At 49.3% G+C, this 18,691-nt stretch overlaps 1 long non-coding RNA gene across 1 annotated transcript in view; it reads right to left on the minus strand.

Annotated features, from left to right (window-relative positions):
• The window catches only part of LOC141264526 (uncharacterized), an 84,754-nt gene extending 66,834 nt beyond the window's left edge, over window positions 1-17,920 (minus strand). Inside the window, exon 1 of the long non-coding RNA XR_012319992.1 lies at window positions 17,485-17,920. This is a non-coding gene — a long non-coding RNA (uncharacterized lncRNA). The remainder of the gene's footprint in view (window positions 1-17,484) is intronic.
• Window positions 17,921-18,691: the final 771 nt, after the last annotated feature.

The raw sequence follows: 18,691 nt of genomic DNA on the forward strand, positions 1-18,691 counted from the left end.
GGCTACAGCTATCCCTGATTACCCCAGCCTCCTTCATGTCTCTAAGCATCCCCTTGGCGTGTTGGTAGTGTGCAGGGGGTACGGGCCGATACCTCTCTTTTATGGGAGGATGGTCTCCCGTGGGGATGTGGTGTTCTACCCCCTTGACTCGCCCGAAGTCTAACGGGTGTTTACTAAACACTCTCTCGTACTCTTGAACCACCCGGTAGACTCCCTGTTTCTGGTGGGAGGGAGTGGAGTCAGTACCCAAATGTAGTTGCTGACACCAATCCTCCATTATTTTCTCAGAGCCGTTACCTTCCTCCGGATGAGATGGAGGCAAGGGTTCCACAGACTGTATAGAATTTTGGTTGATAGTATATAATTTGGCTAGCGTAGCATACCGGGGCAGGTATACTTCCCTTTTCCCAATATTTATTATGCGAACGGGTACCCTCCCATGGCGTACATCAACTACCCCCCGGGCTGTCAAAATGGTGGGCCTACTGTCTGAGTAGACTGGCTCTACCATGGCCTGGTAATCTCTACCTCTCAGACCAATAGCTGCCCGGCACCAAATCATCATTTCACTTTTCGGGGGTATGGCAATAGGGAAAGGGTCACACATTCTTACGCTACCAATCTCACCGCCGGAGAGTTCCACTTGTTGCCGTCGCATCAGTGCCCGGATCTCTTTCTGGAGCACTCGCTGCTGGCCGGAGCTGGCGTTCTTGGCAACCTGCTGTAAAATGAAAATCACCTCTGCAAGACAATTTTCAATCACATTAGTTCCTAGAGTTATCTTTGGGTGACTCTCGCGCTTGTCAATGTCCACAATGATCAGTCCCTGTGCTGCCAGTTCGACTCTACCGATTTTAATGGTCATCTCTTTAAATCCGATCTGCGGCACGGGTTGACCATTGCTGGCAATGATACTCAAGTCGTCGTCAGGGTAGCGGGTTATATCCGAGTCATTCCAGTACTGCTTGAAGAGCACGTACGGGATGGTGGTGACCTGTGACCTGGTGTCCAGTAGGGCACTCATAGGAATGCCATCCAGTACCACAGGCAAGACTGGACGTCCTCCCACATATTTGTCGCGCCAGCTCGATGGGCCTGGTGATCTTTTTCCTGGGGGGTTGGCCCTCTACCCCAGGTTGTGCCAGTTTAAAGGACAGTACCTTGCCATATGTCCGGGTTGATTGCAGCGGCGGCAGATGGGTTGTCCGTCCTCGTTGTATCGGTCGCTGGGTCTTCCTCTGGCCGGTGGGGTCCTCCTTGGTCGACGCCACGGGATGTCCTCCGGTCCGGATGCCAGCTGGATCTTCCCTGGAGTGGAAACCTGTAAAGACTGCACAGTTCGGGTTAGCGCAGCAACGCTTTTAGCTAGCTCTTGGACCTGATGGTGCAGGTCTGGAGCCGGGTCATTGTTCAAAGCCTGCGCATCAGCCCCCACAGGCCCTGCCGACAAGGGCGCCGCCTCCTGGTGGTAAGTGATAGCTGGGCGCCTGTGGGTCACAACGCCACCCGGTGCCGCTTCTCGGAGCACCCGGATGGCTCTGTCCTTGAACTGTGCAAAGTCCAGATGAGGATCCTGTAAGGCTATGGCCCGCAACTGGGTTCGGTGGACATTGCAATATAGTCCCTCTATAAATTGTTCGGTCAACAGCCTGTCCTCGTTTCCCACGCTGTCGGGGTCGGTCTGCTTAATGGCTCTCAGGGCCTCTTGTAGGTTTAGTGCATAGTCCCTTATACTCTCATGTGCTCGCTGCTTGCACCCATAGAATTTAAGCTTAATCTCAGCTGAGGTGCGGGTATCAAAGGTGTCCCTCAGCCGGGTTAGTATCCCCGCGACAGTCCTCCTCCCAGGTGGCCAGGACTTTACCTCCCTTTGGGCTGCCCCGGTTAGTTGGGCCACCAGGATGCTCACTTTTTGCTCTTCTGTGAGGGGGTACACCTGGAAGAGGCTATCCAGCTTTTCTCTAAAGTCATTCAGGGTATGTGACTCCCCTGAGTATTGGGGTAGCCAGGCTGCTCCCGGGATATAGGGCATGGTAAAAGGCATGACTGCAGCAGCGTTGGCGCTGGCGGGGGTTGAGGCAGTGAAGCTCTCCTCCGTATCCGACATCTTCCTCCCCCCTAGTGGACCGTGGCCTACCTTGCGATGATCCTCTTCCGTAGGCCGCGGCTCCGCAGTGGATCGTCAGGGTTGAGGACCTTCCGTCGCGCTCCTGTGACGTCAGCGTCTGCTGGGCTCCTTCTAGGACCTTACGCGACGTCTGGACGTGAGGCGGGGCTTCAGTTCTCGCGCGCTTTTGGAGTCCACGCCCCTCTTCTTCCCGCGCGGCGTCTTCAAGATGGCGTCCAACGGCGGGAAAACTCCACGGAAGGCGGGAAGAAGGCTAAAAATGGCGCCGGATGGCGGGAAAACTTCACGGATGGCGGGAAGAAGGCTGAAGATGGCGCCGGATGGCGGGAAGAAGGCTGAAGATGGCGCCGGATGGCGGGAATCTTCACCACAGGTTAGTTTAAAAGTCTCTTTTTCAGGCACGCAGTACCCGGCGGTTGCGGGCACGTAATCCTGCCGACTACGCCAAAAGCTGACTCGCCCCTGGGCCTGTGCTGAGTAGCGTTGCGCACGCGGGAGCCTACCCGGAGCCGGATCTGATAGGGGTAGTAGTCTCGTGGCGGTGACCCGGTCCGTGCCCAGGGAGTCAAGCTGAGTGGCAGTATATTTGGAAGTCGCCTTGCTACACTCATCAGGAGAGCTTTAAACTAGAACAATGTGGGAAGGGAAGCAAAAGGCCAGAAAAAGCCATACAGCTGACAAATACTATTGAGATCTCTGCTACTGGAAGTGGAAAGAAAGAACAAAGACAAAAAAATCTAAATAAAAATATGGGAGGAAGAGAAACCAATCACAAACTAAAATGTTTTTATACAAATGCACAAAGCATGGGCAACAAACAAGGAGAATTGGAACTACTAATGCAGGAAAAGGAATATGATGTCATTGGAATCACTGAAACTTGGTGGGACGATACACATGATTGGAATAAAAGGCTAAAAGGATACAACTTATTTGCAAGAAACAGAATTGATAAACGAGGAGGAGGTGTCGCATTGTATGTTAGAAAAGCGTATATCTGCACAGAGATTGATGCTTCAGAGACTGGGAGTTCTGTGGAAACTGTTTGGGTAAGAATACAAGGAGAGAACAACGGAAAGGACACCATTGTAGGCATTTACTACAGGCCACCTGGGCAAGCTGAAGATATGGATGAGCTCTTTATGTATCAAATGACCAAGTTCTCCAAAAAATATGACGTAGTGGTCATGGGAGATTTCAACTATCCAGACATTTGTTGGGAATCTCTCTCAAGTAAAACTAACAGGTCAAGCAAATTCTTATCCTCTCTTGCTGACAACTTTATCTTCCAAAAGGTAGGGGAGAAAACAAGGGGATCTGCTACTTTGGATCTAATCCTTATAAACAGGGAGGAAATGGTTGAGGAGGTAAAGGTGGCTGGGACCCTAGGAGGCAGCGATCATGCTATTATAGAATTTTGGATAACTAGAGGAGGAAGACATGTGAAGACTCAAACTTCAAGGTTAGATTTTAGAAAGGCAGATTTTAAGAGACTCAGAAAGAGAATAGGAGGGATCCAATGGCTGGATGTCCTTAAGGACAAAAATGTCCAGGAAGGATGGGAAATTTTTAAAAATGAGATTCTCAAAGCACAATCGTTAACAATCCCGAAAAGTAGGAAGAATGGGAAGCATTTAAGGAAACCAGGATGGATGAACACAGAACTTAAACACATGCTAAAAAGAAAGAAAGAAATGTTTATTAAATGGAAAGAGGGAGGCATATCTAAAGAAGATTATAATGCAGTCTGCAGATCCTGTAGGGCACGTATCAGGTTAGCTAAAGCTGACAATGAATTAAGGCTTGCAAGAGATGTCAAAAGCAATAAAAAAGGATTTTGGGGGTATGTCAAAAGTAAAAGAAAAGTCAAAGATGCTATAGGATTTTTACAGGATGAAAATGGAGAAATGGTAAGAGAGGATGTTGAGAAGGCCGAACTTTTTAATTCCTATTTTGCATCTGTTTTCTCTCAGAAAGAAAATGTAACATCAACTGATTTTCACTGTCCTTTTAAAGGAATAGAAGAATCCAAGTTATCTGTAAACAGAAAGATTGTGAGGGAATATTTAGCTAACATAAATGAGTTCAAGTCTCCAGGTCCAGATGAATTACACCCCAGAGTACTGAAGGAGATCGTAGAAGAAATTTTAGAACCACTCTCCATAATCTTTGAAAATTCTTGGAGAACAGGAGAAGTCCCAGAAGACTGGAGAAGAGCAAATGTTGTTCCTATCTTCAAAAAGGGGAAGAAGGTGGACCCAGGGAACTATAGGCCGGTGAGTCTGACTTCTATACCAGGAAAGATCTTTGAACAAATTATTAAACATCATGTATGTAAGTACCTGGATAAGAATGAAGTGATTAACCAGAGTCAGCATGGGTTTGTAACTAACAAGTCATGTCAGACTAACTTAATTTCCTTCTATGACAGAATCACTGACTGGGTGGATCAGGGAAATGCTGTAGATATAGTATATCTTGACTTCAGCAAAGCATTTGACAAAGTATCTCACACCATCCTTATTGAAAAATTGACCAAGTATGTAATGGACCAGGCAACTGTTAGGTGGATTCATAACTGGCTTAGTGATCGGACTCAAAGGGTGGTTGTAAATGGCTTCACATCCAGCTGGATGAATGTCTCAAGTGGGATACCACAGGGCTCTGTCCTGGGACCTGTATTGTTCAACATCTTCATCAATGATTTAGATGAAGGAATTGAGGGTAAACTGATTAAATTTGCTGATGACACAAAGCTAGAAGGGATAGCTAATACTAGAGAAGAGAGAGAGAGGATTCAAAAAGACCTAAATAAACTGGAGCAGTGGGCAGCAACCAACAGAATGGTTTTTAACAGGGAAAAATGCAAAGTACTACATCTGGGCAATAAAAATGAAAAAAGCATATACAGAATGGGAGGAATAGAGCTAAGCAACAGTACATGTGAAAAAGACTTAGGTATATTAATAGATCATAGACTGAACATGAGTCAACAGTGTGATGCAGCAGCAAAAAAGGCAAATACAATTCTGGGATGTATTAACAGAAGCATACAGTCTAGATCACGTGAAGTCATTATCGGTCTTTACTCCTCTTTGGTCAGACCTCATCTGGAATACTGTGTACAGTTTTGGGCACCACATTTTAAAAAAGACATAGACAAACTGGAGCAAGTTCAGAGAAGAGCGACCAGAATGGTGACTGGTCTGCAAACCATGTCCTATGAGGAACGGTTGCAGGATTTGGGAATGTTTAGCTTGCAAAAAAGAAGACTGAGAGGAGACTTAATAGCGGTCTACAAATATGTCAAGGGCTGTCACATTGTAGAAGGATCATCTTTATTCTCATTTGCACAGGGAAAGACTAGAAGCAATGGGATGAAACTAAATGGGAGGAGACACAGATTAGATATTAGAAAAAACTTTTTGACAGTTAGGGTGATTAATGAGTGGAACAGGCTGCCACGAGACGTGGTGAGTTCCCCTTCAATGGACGTCTTCAAACAGAGGCTGGACAGACATCTGTCTGAGATGATTTAGTGAATCCTGCTTTGAGCAGGGGGTTGGACCAGATGACCCAGGAGGTCCCTTCCAACTCTTCCATTCTATGATTCTATGATTCTATATTAGCAGTAGATGTAGGACGACTACGCCACCCGTTGAATGCAGCTATGGAGCTGCCGCTGCAGGGCAGACCGCTGAGGCCGGTGGAAGGATGGTGCAGCGTGGATGGTATAACCCCCAACGGGAGGGGTATGGCCTCAGGGCAGCCGATGTGGATGATGGGGGTAGCAGGAACCACTCAGAGACGATGCGGTGTAGTTCAGGGTCTTTACTGGTGACAAAGATAGACCCTCCCGGAGTACTGGCTAGCGGTCGGGGCCTGGTCAGTCCTTGAGCAGATGGGATTCCCCTTTGGCCAGGCGGAGTTGTAGGCCTCCCCAACTAATTGTACTCTTCTGGCTTCCTTGCTAGAGGCGGGTAAAGGTAGCCCACGTCCCTGAGTGTACCGTGTGGTGCTCACCCGTATGGCCGGTGACTCGGGGCCTTCTAGTGGCTTCCGCTCCACGACGGCGATGCTGGTCCCACGCGTGTGACCGTGCCTTCGGGTTTCTTGGCCAGAGGACCTGAAATCCCCTGCCGGGCGGTTTCTGCTGCTGGGTCTGGGTTAATCCCCACAGCCTCGGACTCCGGGTCCGGTGGTAACTCTTCAATCAGGGCGAGCTCTTCAGCTGCTAGCCCCTGATTCCTTTTAGCACTGCTCCCACTGAGCTCCTGATCTTTCTTTCCTATGCTGCTCCTCTTCTTCTCTCTACTCTACTCTTCTTCTAACCCTGCCTCAGCCCCAGTTTATATAGGGGAAGTTCTTCCCCTCCCAGGACTGGGCAGGAGGTGTGGCATGCATAGGATTCCTGACCAAGAGACCTCCCACCTGCTCTCAGACATAACATTGCTATTACTGTGGAGACCAGACCCCTGGGGTGCCACATAAGCAATGAAAAAAAAATTGGAAGTTTGTAAAAAAATATATATTTGATTTGCGTCGCCAGTACCTTTTTTTTTTTATTTTTTCATCAATGGACTAAATGAATATTGAAGTCTTCAAATTAGTTGGAGCGCCTATTTTCACTAACCTGCAGCTCCAAATCCCAGACTCAAACGCTAATTTAAAAAAAAAAATAAAGAGGTAATTTATAAAAGGCATTACGTTCCCTGGCATAGGAAAGCAGTAAATTTTGGAGTACGCCAAAATTGCACTAACATTTGCGACTGTTTAATTTTTAAAATTGGCACGGAGAGTGGGTGAGGTTGGGAAGTGGGTGAGGTTAGGAAGTAGGGTGGACCATGAAACCAAGGCCACTGTTTCAATTGTAAGTCTGTACAAGATGGCGCTAATTGGACATCATTCATCAGAACTACAGTCATGGCCAAAAGTATTGAGAATGAGACAAATAGTAATTTTTCCAAAGTTTACTGCTTCATTTTTTGTAATGGCAATTTGCATATACTCCTGAATGTCAGAGTGATCAGCTTAACAGCAATTACTGTACTTGCAAAGTCAATATTTGCCCAGAAAATGAACTTTAACCCCCAAAACACATTTCAACATCATTGCAGTCCTGCCTTAAAAGGAGCAGCTAACATCGTTTTAGTGATTGACCCATTAACACAGGTGTGGGTGTTGATAAGGACAGGGCTGGCGATCAATCAGTCATGATTAAGTAAGAATGACATCACTGGACACTATAAAAGGAGTCTGGTTCTTGGTATCATTGTTTCTCTTCAGTTAACCATGGTTATCTCTAAAGAAACACGTGCAGCCATCATTGCACTGCACAAAAATGGCCTAACAGGAAAGAGTATCGCAGCTACAAAGATTGCACCTCAGTCAACAATCTATCGCATCATCAAGAACTTCAAGGAGAGAGCTTCCATTGTTGTCAAAAAGGCTCCAGGGCGCCCAAGAAAGACCAGCAAGCGCCAGGACCGTATCTTAAAACTGTTTCAGCTGCGGTATCGGACTACCAGCAGTGCCGAGCTTGTTCCGGAATGGCAGCAGGCTGGTGTGAGTGCTTCTGCACGCACTGTGAGGCGGAGACTCTTTGAGCAAGGGCTGGTTTCAAGGAGGGCAGCAAAGAAGCCACTTCTCTCCAGAAAAAATATCAGGGACCGACTGATATTCTGCAAAAGGTACAGGGAGTGGACTGCTGAGGACTGGGGCAAAGTCATTTTCTCTGATGAATCCCCTTGATTGTTTGGGACATCTGGAAAACAGCTTCTCGGAGAAGAAGAGGTGAGCGCTACCACCAGTCTTGTCTCATGCCAACTGTAAAGCATCCTGAAACCATTCATGTGTGGGGTTGCTTCTCAGCCAAGGGAATCGGCTCACTCACAGTCTTGCCTAAAAACACAGCCATGAATAAAGAATGGTACCAGAATGTCCTCCAAGAGCAACTTCTCCCAACCGTCCAAGAGCAGTTTGGCACCCAAAAATGCCTTTTCCAGCATGATGGAGCACCTTGCCATAAAGCAAAGGTGATAACTAAATGGCTCATGGAACAAAACATAGAGATTTTGGGTCCATGGCCTGGAAACTCCCCAGATCTTAATCCCATTGAGAACTTGTGGTCAATCATCAAGAGATGGGTGGACAAACAAAAACCAACAAATTCTGGCAAAATGTAAGCATTGATTATGCAAGAATGGACTGCTATCAGTCAGGATTTGGTCCAAAAGTTGATTGAGAGCATGCCAGAGAGAATTACAGAGGTCTTTAAGAAGAAGGGGCAACACTGCAAATATTGACTTGCTGCATTAACTCATTCTAACTGTCAATATAACCTATTGGTACTCATAATATGATTATAATTATATTTCTGTATGTGATATAAACATCAGACAAACACTAATAAAAACCAGAGGCCAGCAGATCATGTGAAAATGTAATTTTGGTGTCATTCTCAAAACTTTTGGCCATGACTGTATATTACAGTAAATCTTTATTTGTTGCGCATAGCTACCATAAGGGTGGCAGAGGGTGTGGCCGCCCCAGGCCTTGCAATCTCTCTGCACTATCGCTCTGTGCCATGTCAGGATAATGCAATTGCCAAAGCATCGGCGCATACACAGGAAGGTCAGAGTCCCGACATGGTGACGTCATAACTCGTCGGGATTCTCATGTCCTTTGAGTACGCCAGTGCCTCGGCCATTGCTTGATCCTGCTGTGGCTGAGTGTGGTAGTGCAGGGACATTAACATGTTCGTCTGCCTGGTGGAGTCGTCAGGATCCTGGATTAAGTGAGTGTATGATTTTTGTGTAGGTGCATCATACATTGAAGGGGACTTTTATACATTTTAGGGGCTACTGTGGGCGTTCCCCAGTATGGGTCCATTATATGGGAGCTAAAGAGAGGGCCATCATACAGTATGGAGGCTTATTTGGGGTCCATCATTTAGTGTAGAGACCATTGTGGGTGGCCCTAATACAGCATAGATGGTCAATATACAACTTGGGAACTAATGTGGGGGCCATCATATAGTGTGTAGAGTATTGTGTGTTGCCCTAATACAGCATAGAGAGTCAATATACAACTTGGGGACTAATGTGGGGGCCATCATATAGTATGGAGACCATTGTGGGGGCCCTCATACAGTATGGGAGGTAATGTAAGGGCCATCATGAGGAGTGGGGACTACAGAGTGTGCCATCATACAGTTTTAGGGCCATTATACAGTCTGGGAGTCATCATACAGTGTGAGGACTACTGTGAGGGGCATTATATTCTGTTTTGGGGGAGCAGTGAGGACATCATACTATGTATAGGGGAGCTGTGGGCCCATCATACTATGTATAAGGGAGCTGTGGGGCATTATTCTGTGTATAGGACAGCTGTAGGCCCATCATACTGTGCATGGGGGAACTATACAATGGGGGGACTCAGAGGACATTATTAAAGGGATTTCCACTACTAATTTCACCCCATGCCATTAGTCCTAACTCTTCCTAATACACTTTTAGTACCTGCCCTTCTCCTGTAAGCTCATCTATCTGTTGGTCATATATCCTTCTGTTTTGATTTTGCTGGATGCTGCTTTGAAGTGCCATCCATTCAGCTGACAAGCCCTGTGATGTGCTGATCATTAGAAAGTATATCACAGGAAAGGTCAGCTGAAGGGAGGGCACTTGTGAGCTTGGCCATGACTGAGTCTGCTGATGCTTTGAAGTGCCGTCTCCAATTAGAGAGGAGAGTGAAATCTGATCTGAGCATGTGTGCTCAGACTGCTGTCACTCACCTAGACATATCCCTACCACCACCAGGGGAGTGCCCTGCTCTATTTGTCTGATTCAGGTCTCCAGATCGGACGTAGTAGAGCCAGAATCAAAACAGAAGGATATACTATATGACACCCCGGAGAGATGAGCTTAAAAAGGAGCAGGGCAGGTAATAACAGTGTATTAGAAAAGTCTTAGCTGAGAAGAGTTAGGACAAATGAAAGGTGGTTAAATCAGTATCGGAAAACCTCTTTAATAATGTCCCGAGTCCCCCCATGTACAGCTCTCCCATAGACAATATTATTGGCCCACAGTCTGGGTCAGATGGAAAAGACAGGAAAAGCGAACAACTCCATCAGAAAGAATGAGCTGAACCCCTAGATACACCTCTGCAGGCAATCAGAGCTCAGCTTTCATTTTCCTATAGAAACAATTGAGTACATCTTTCATTTAAGCAAGGAACCAATCAGAGTCATAGCTCCCAACCATCCTGGATCCAGCAGGACTGTCCCAATGTGGGGGAGTTGCCCTGCTGTCCTGGGAGGTCAGGGCTATGTCTCAGCTTCCACTCTTTTTGTGCAATGATTTTCCTTCCGTCTTCATTGCTTTATAGCTTCCCCTCCCCTGATTCTTCTCTTTTCTTCAGATCTAGTTTCCCCAGGATTCGAACCCCCAACCTGTATCATTGGAGGCCATAGCAAAATCTAAGAGCCAAATGTGAGGCCCTCCCTGAGAAATGGGGTTACTCAGAGCCGGGTCAGTGTAGGTGTCTTGGGGTTGCAGTCGTGGCCCGGACCCGGTCCGTGCCCAGGGCGGTCACATAAAAGATTTAATGGGCTTTCAGGGTTGAGTGGTATTTTCCGACTACGCCACCTACGGTTTCCGGTGATAGACACCAGTGCTGCTTCAGTCCACTGAGGCCGGTGTTTAAAGGCAGCTTAGATGGGACGGCTCCCCGCAGGCGGAGCAGGCCTCAGGTCAATGTGATGAGGAATGGTGGGTGCAGTGCCGCGCAGGAAATAACTATAAATAAGGCTGAAGCAGGGTGTGAAGTCATCCAGGTTTTTTTTTACTCACATTAAGATGTACTTTAGCCGCAAAGCTTCCCTCTGCTCCTCGCGGCGTACTGCGGTCACCGGGAAGGGGGTCCAGCACTTTCCAGGTACATCAGGAGCACCTGTCGAGACCCCTCTGGTGTGTGTTTCTCTCCTTGGTGAGTTCTCCCACTAAGTATTCTCCTGACTGTATGTGTGGTTAGAACTAGGTGTAAGGCCGGGTCCCACTGGATAAACGCAGGTAGAGAGTTACAGGTGGCGTATGCCGCTCCGGCCGTATCCCCCTGGGATCCTTTTGCCTGTGGAGCTTGTCTCCTCTGCTCCCCTCCAGGCCTTCTTAGGTAGGGACCTTGACCGGGTAGAGACAGTGGTTAACTCTGACCCGCTCCTCGCCTCAAGGCCAGAGAACGAGGATCGTGTATCTTCAGTCGGATGAGGCCTATTACTGAACTCTGGTGGGTGACCACAATCACTGATGAAGATCACAATCAAAGACCTTGAACCCAAGATGGCCGTAGATTAAATATGAATTAGTAAGTGTACCCTAAAAGTGTGTCCTCCACCCTCACCCACTACATGGTTCCCCCTATCTCTGGTCCCGTCCCCCCCCCCCCCATCTCCTATATCCCGGGCCGGGGCAGCACCCTGGTGCATTTAGGCCCCCTACAGGACAGGAGTGGTGTAGTGTTGAGTGATGAAGTAGGGTCCCGAGAAGTGCTCCATCCTTACCCAGAAGAGGAGATACCACACCTCAAGCTGAGGTGCAGTACCCCTGTTGCGACTGAACCCTCAGGGGCGCCACATTCCCCCCTGGTGAAACACAGCACGTCCGCGGGCTGAAAAAGAGTAAAAAGTGGTACAGACATTTCAATTTTTTGTATAACAATAACAATCTTCCCTTTATGGGAGGTAAGGACACTTTAACGTTGCATGGTATATATATAAATATAATATAGTATTAATGTAGAAAAACAGTAAAGAGACATTATGCATGTAGACAGATCAGTAGAAAACATTGTAGAAAAGTGTCAGTTCAGCAGCATGAGGGACCTGTCCCAAACCCTCAACGTAGGCCCTGGGGTGGCTGCAGGGCATGAAGATCCCAAGTTGGACCTCCATTAGAGCCACTTCAGACAGGTTTTGCTTCTGAGGTCTGAGGTAGAAGTAGAAGCGTTTTTTTTGCATAAAACCAATAGGGAGCACCTAAATAGATGCAAAACTATATACAATTGGGAGTCTGTCTACTGCTAGTGTCCGCAGGTACAAATGTCTCTTCCAACTTAAATCCAGGTGTATAAAAGAAAACCAAAAACAGTTCACTCAACTGGGAGATGCATCTCCCGGGGCTGCTCAAAAGCGGTATCCCCACCGGGGAAAAGGCTCTTTTTTGCCGACTGAGCCTGACCGGTCCTCTGTGGGCAGGTGAGTGGGGGCATCCCCTTTGAACACCCTGTGGACGTCCAGGGCGTACCACCCACGCTCCCCGTGTTGGCGGGTGTAGGACACCAAGTTGCCCGGGTAGAGGTTCCGGTCAGGGTGGCCTTGCTCCAGTCGCGGCTCGACGTCCCGCCGGTTCACAAAGACATCTCGGTGGAACTGTGGGCTGCAAATGAAGCCCCATCCAGCCTCCTGGTGGAATCGCACAATTAGGCCCTCCTCCCAGGGGCTTGGACGGGTGGCCTCTGCCTGGCGGGCCCGCGACTTTGCGGCCTTGTTACGCACCTCCAGGCGCTCGCAGCCGACCTCCTTCTGGCGTCGCTCCGTGTCCAATTGGAGGAGTTGCTCACGGCATGTCTCCTCCCTCCTCCGCGCTTCAGCCCGGGTCTCCTGGGGGAAGCCCATCAGGTCGCCCCCCTGGTTGTCCCAGACATACTCGTCTGCCGGCGGGCAGGTGACTGGAGGTGCAGGGAGCGGCAAAAGAGGAAGCTGCTGCAGACCCCCAACTAATGCGGACCAGTCCGGGTTGGGGCAGGTGGATTCCCCATGAAACGCAGGACCTTTTGGGCCAGGAGCCGGGAGGCATAAAAGGTCTCCGGTTACGGCGGTGGCTTGGGCCTCGGCCTCCAGAGCCGATAGCTGCTCCCATATGATGGCGCCCGGGGACAGGGGTGCCAGCAGGATACTTAGGAGCGGTACAGTGCGTCCCGCGCCCGGGATAAGGGTTTCCGCCTTACCCGCTCCTGGTTTGCGCACGGCCTCCTGGGCTTCCTCCGCCTGGCCTGCGGCCTCCATGGACCAACATGACGAGCTCTGGCGGCGTGCCTGGATCCTCTGCAGCACCGCCTCTCTCCACTCCGCGACGACCAATCGCTGGGCCTTCCGGGTCAGGTCCTGGGTTTCTCCTCGGAGGAGCTCGGCCTCCTCCGGGGTCAGGTGTATACCCTTCATGCCGAGGAAGGTGGCAGCTCGTGGAACAGCGTCGGAGGCCTCAGGGGACTTCTCTTCTGCTGCGTCCATCTTGGCTGCAAGGTGTGTTCTCTTTCTCCTCCTTCTTTTAGGGTGGCTCCAGGGCGGCTGGCTGACGGGCACTCACAGGGACGTCCCATCCGTTTTGATGGACACCACTACGCGGACTGACTCTGCTGGAGAGGGAGGTCTGCAGCACTTTTGGCGCCATTGGGGAGCCAGGCCCACGATGGGAGGACTTTGGTCGCTGTTGTTTTGGCACATAATGGTGTCCGTTCTTCTTGGGCGGTGCCACGATAAGTGTAAAACGACAGTCTTTTAGTGGAAAGGAGCACAGTACCCGGCGGCAATGGGGATTTTCTTTTCTGTTGCTGCGGGCACGCAACCCTGCCGACTACGCCAAGTTGTGAGGCCCTCCCTGAGAAATTGGGTTACTCGGAACCGGGTCAGTGTAGATGTCTCGGGGTTGCAGTCGTGGCCCGGACATGGTCCGTGCCCAGGGCAGTCACATAAAAGATTTAATGGGCTTTCAGGGTTGAGTGGTATTTTCCGACTACGCCACCTACGGTTTCCGGTGATAGACACCAGCGCTGCTTCAGTCCACTGAGGCCCGGTGTTTAAAGGCAGCTTAGATGGGACGGCTCCCCGCAGGCGGAGCAGGCCTCAGGGCAGTGTGATGAGGAATGGAGGGTGCAGTGCCGCGCAGGAAATAGCAGGCTGAAGCAGGGTTTGAAGTCATCCAGGTTTTTTTTACTCACATTAAGATGTACTTTAGCCGCAAAGCTTCCCTCTGCTCCTCGCGGCGTACTGCGTCCGCCGGGAAGGGGGTCCAGCACTTTCCAGGTAGATCAGGAGCACCTGTCGAGACCCCTCTGGTGTGTGTTCCTCTCCTTGGTGAGTTCTCCCACTAAGTCTTCTCCTGACTGTATGTGTGGTTAGAACTAGGTGTAAGGCCGGGTCCCACTGGATATACGCAGTGTAAGAGATACAGGTGGCGACTCCGCTCCATCCGTATACCCCTGGGATCCACTAAGCCTCCAGGCTTTTCTGACTGAGACCTGAAGTAACAAAGTCAGATATCGGGGGCCGGTCACCCCTCTTGCAGCAGGAGTCCCTCTGACTAGGCCAGAGTAAGAAATGCAGGTGGCGTATGCCGCTCCGTCCGTATCCCCCTGGGATCCTTTTGCCTGTGGAGCTTGTCTCCTCTGCTCCCCTCCAGGCCTTCTTAGGTAGCGACCTTGACCGGGTAGAGACAGTGGTTAACTCTGACTCGCTCCTCGCCTCAAGGCCAGAGAACGAGGATCGTGTATCTTCAGTCGGATGAGGCCTATTACTGAACTCTGGTGGGTGACCACAATCAGAGACGAAGACCATAATCACTGATGAAGATCACAATCAAAGACCTTGAACCCAAGATGGCCGTAGATTAAATATGAATTAGTAAGTGTACCCTAAAAGTGTGTCCTCCACCCTCACCCACTACATGGTTCCCCCTATCTCTGGTCCCCCCCCCCCCCCATCTCCTATATCCCGGGCCGGGGCAGCACCCTGGTGCATTTAGGCCCCCTACAGGACAGGAGTGGTGTAGTGTTGAGTGATGAAGTAGGGTCCCGAGAAGTACTCCATCCTTACCCGGAAGAGGAGATACCACACCTCAAGCTGAGGTGCAGTACCCCTGTGACGACTGAACCCTCAGGGGCGCCACACCAAAGGCTGCACTGATTTGGTGTGGAGAATTTTTTCTACTTGAATGTGCATTGTAATCTCCCTGATTCCCGGCAGATTGTACTGGTACATAGAACTACATCTGTATATACCAGTGCATTTCTATGCTCCTGTATTCTAGAGGTAAAATAAAAATCAGATTTTTTTTTCCTTTAAAATTAGTAAATAATATTAAAAAAAAATTACAAAAATGTAAATTTTTAGACGCTTTAAAAAAAATCACCAATCAGCAAACAACAGAAATTCTACGGCATTTAACTGTCCATTCAAATGTGGCACCCCAGGGGGTCTGGTTGCCACAGTGGTAGTAATACCATGTCTGGGAGCAAAACAGGAGTTTCCTGGTCAGGGAACACACTACATGCAACACCTCCTGCTCCAGTCCAAAAAAGGATCCTGCCCTATATAACTGGATCAGGAGGCGGGGTTAGGTTAGTTCAGTGTCAGGAGTCAAGCAGGACACTAAGGAGCAAGAAGCCAGGGACTGGAGCTGTGCAGAGCTCGTCCTGGCAGAGTACATACAGAGAACCGGACACCGGAGTCCGAGGCTGTGGGACCCTTCAAGCCCATCAGCAGAAACCGCAAGGCAGGAGATTGCAGGTCTCCTGGCCCACAGAAGCCCGGAGGCTCCGCCACACGAAAGGACCAGTACCGCCACAGAGGAGCGAGAATACACAGGATCCGAGTCGCCAGCCATACGGGTGAGCAGCACGTCACACTCAGGTACGTGGGCTACAATAAGACTATAAGAGGGATAGCCAAAAGAGAACAGTCAGAACGGCAGGCCTACAACTCCACCTGACCAGGGGAGTTCTAGGATTGCTCCCAGACTGACCAGGCCCTCACCCCTAGCAAGTACTCCCGTTGAGGCCTATATAATTACCACCAGTAAAAGATCTGGGACTGCATCATCTGGACTCTGTGATTTTTCTTGCACCGCGACACCCTGCACTATCACCACTACCATCCATACACGCTGCCCTGAAGCTACACTCTTCCTGTGGGGAGTTACACTACCTTGCTGCGCATATCACCAGCTTCAGTGGACTGCTCCGCAGCGGTGGTTACCAATGACCGCAATCCACAGGTGGCGTAGTCGGACTATATAACCTATACACATAGACTACCACTGGTTTGACCGCCCTGGGTCACGGACCGGGTCACCGCCACGGTGACTACTACCCCCAGCATCTACGAGGCCCGGCTCCGGGTACCCCACGGCCCAGGGGGCGCGTCACAAAGAGGATGCGATCTCATGAAAGCTGTGTCCTGTGTAGAGAAAATGCATAAAAAATGCAGCAAAAATGTATCTACTTGCAGTTTTGCTTCTCTAATACCGGATCAATGTTGCACATTTTCAGGGAAGAATTATTCGTACAGTTTATTATATGATTCTTTTCCGCTCATAAATCCAGGACTTGCTAATTATTTACATTCCTGAGGGATTAGTCAGTGCTGGACAGGATCCCGGAAGAATATTTCGGTGCCCTCTGCTGCCCGGCACATCACAGGAGCACAGATATTACCACTTATCTGGTAGCTTCAAATAACCTGTGTGGATGGAGGGATTGGACGGAGATGAGATGTGCAGCCGCTCTGTGGTCAGAAGCTGTCATATCAAACCTCGCCTGATCCTTATTACAGTGCGACTGAACCGTCTTATGTTACACCAGCAGGAGTGACGCCGAGGGGCGGTAACTGATATTATTCCTGTATATGGGAAACTACATTATATTATTATCCTGTATTATACTCCAGAGCTGCACTCACTATTCTGCTGGTGCAGTCACTGTGCACATACATTACATTACTGATCCTGAGTTACATCCTGTATTATACTCCAGAGCTGCACTCACTATTCTGCTGGTGCAGTCACTGTGTACATACATTACATTACTGATCCTGTACTGATCCTCAGTTACATCCTGTATTATATTCCAGAGCTGCACTCACTATTCTGCTGGTGCAGTCACTGTGTACATACATTACATTACTGATCTTGTACTTATCCTGAGTTACATCCTGTATTATACCCCAGAGCTGCACTCACTATTCTGCTGGTGCAGTCACTGTGTACATACATTGCATTACTGATCCTGTACTGATCCTGAGTTACATCCTGTATTATTCTCCAGAGCTGCACTCACTATTCTGCTAGTGCAGTCACTGTGTACTGTAAGGCAGCGCTACTTATTATACTGGGGGATACTCGCTTGCTGCGTCAATCAACTCACATATGATAAGTTCAACAATGCTCAGCAGTTTATTAAACTCCATAAACTGTAGTTCACACATATAAAATCAAACAAGCCCAAGTGGCAGACAGGCCCACTTGGTTCTAATAACAGCCTTCCGCAAGGTAATAATAAAGCAATGTCCATAACACAAAGAGTATTACCTTAGTCGGTTTTAGCTGCTTCAGTCCGCCACCACTGTGGCTCTAAGGCTTGACCACACGTGGTCTCCAGCCCTCCACCCGTCCAAGGCCACTGGCATCTCTCACATACTCAGATCCAGGCTTCACCCTCCAGGACGCTTGTGTGGCACTCCGAGGCTTACTGGCATCCCCCATACTCTCACACAGGGATCCAGGCTTCACCTCCACCGGAGTCCACCAGGCCTCACACGAGCGGTGTTCCCACACACACACACCCAGGGAACAGCCTCGTGCCGCTCACACGGTGCCCACACAGGAGCTCCCAACACACAGGAACTCCTACACACCAGAACACTCCCACACAGGAACACACAGGGTTTATATATCTTGCAGCACACATGCACACATCCACAGATAGGACCTTAACTGATCAGAGTCATGTGTCCACACCCTCTGTGTGCATAAGGACCTGTGTGATGTCACGGTCATGTGACCTGTCAATTAAAGGGGAAGGTACATGGTCATTCAAACACACTGAACCATTAAAGGGATGTCTGCTACATCACATATTCCCCCCCTCTGTTCAAACTTGTGGGGTTGAACACATAATATATAAAACAGTCTATATCCCACAGTTCACACTGAGACCATGCACTTGACCCTTGCGTTGTCCAGCCCCTGGAACATTAAACATTGACATTAGCCCACTCCTTAGGGATCTACCATCTGTCAATGTCATCGACTCCTTCAAGTCACATTTCCGGGTCGTAAACTTGTCAGACTTCCGCCGCTCCCAGCGGCTCCCCCACTCCCAGCGGTCAATACAACAGTGTGACTCCACATGGTTCCGTCCTCTATTGGGTCGATTGTATGGGCCACTCAACCCTGAGTCACTGGAGGTCTCACTACCTCCAAACCCACTCGCAGGACATCTTGAAAGGTCCCTAACCTCAGCTGCTCTGATATTTAGGGAGCCCTTTCTCTGTCTGGTCTCACAGTTTCTAGACGGCTGCCATCTTCTGTTGCTCAGATGATGCTGTCTATCCACTCGCAGTCTAGCGAGATTCAACTTTTCCACCTCTCGCAGGTAGGTCACTCGGTACTCCACCAGCATGCTCATATCTGCAAGACTTTCTTTCGTTCCTACAGCGTAGAACGACACCATGCCGTCTTCATCCGGCATCCAGTCCCGACGATCACGTGGACTGCTTACTTTTACCACACCAGA

The sequence above is a fragment of the Phyllobates terribilis genome, unplaced genomic scaffold (genome assembly GCF_046119375.1).
Source record: "Phyllobates terribilis strain yellow unplaced genomic scaffold, ASM4611937v1 Scaffold_4__5_contigs__length_816908805, whole genome shotgun sequence".
Taxonomy (NCBI): domain Eukaryota; kingdom Metazoa; phylum Chordata; class Amphibia; order Anura; family Dendrobatidae; genus Phyllobates; species Phyllobates terribilis.